A 975-nucleotide genomic window follows, 5' to 3' on the forward strand; every position below is an offset into this window, starting at 1 on the left:
ACACACACACACACACGCACATGTACATAGCATGCTTTAAGCCACCAGGTCTGGGACTCGAACCATGATCGACTATGTAGGAGTCCAGCAACAAAACCATTATGCCATCTGTTGGTCCTGCCACTTGGTCCAGACTTAACTTAGACCTCAGCTGGCCATTTGAGAATCCAGTGCCTTTTAATCACCATACTACCTGCGGGCCCTGCCATGTGGCATTCTTGTCTTTAGCCACCTATGTATAAGATGAGAAATGTCCTTATGCTGTGTATGAAAAAGGGGGTATTATCACAGATGAGGGAAGAAAGAAAGGTTCTTTGGGGGACAACAACTAGTATTCTTTGCCACAAGTATGTATCGCAGGATTTCTCAACCTCAGTGGCACTGACATTTTAGATAAGATGATTCTGTGTTGTGGGGAGCTATCTGTGCATTGTATGTAGGATGAGTTCAGCAGCACGCCTGGCCTTTTTACACCAGTGACATCGAGACATGACTACATGTTCTTTGAAGATGTCCTCCCACTATCTGCTGAGCATCACTGATTTACTGCCGGAACTGTTATTAACTGGGAAGGAGACAAAAACAAACCATAAATGAGGTAAGTTCAGGACTGGTATGTACTACAATGAAAATAAAATAGGGCAAGACAGATAGGGCTGGAATGCAGGACTCAGAATGCAAGTACGGTTGGCAGGGCAGGTGGACTGAGATAGGCTGAAGAGTAAGTGGGAGCCTAGTGAGGTCTGAGAGGTTTAATCTGAAGTGCAATGGGGAAAAACTGGAAGACTAAACAGGGAATGGCATGATCTATTTTATTTTGGATCAGGTGTCTGCTGAGAACATGTATGTAAGAGTATTTCTTTTTTTTATTTTTAGAGGTTTTTGCCTCAGGGCTTCTGTGCTCATGGGGGTGGAGGTAGGGTGGGGAGGAGACAGAAAAAGTGAGAGGGAAAGTGAAAATACCCCCCCCCCCCC

Source organism: Tupaia chinensis, unplaced genomic scaffold, assembly GCF_000334495.1.
Source record: "Tupaia chinensis unplaced genomic scaffold, TupChi_1.0 Scaffold138322_1, whole genome shotgun sequence".
NCBI classification, from domain to species: Eukaryota; Metazoa; Chordata; class Mammalia; order Scandentia; family Tupaiidae; genus Tupaia; species Tupaia belangeri.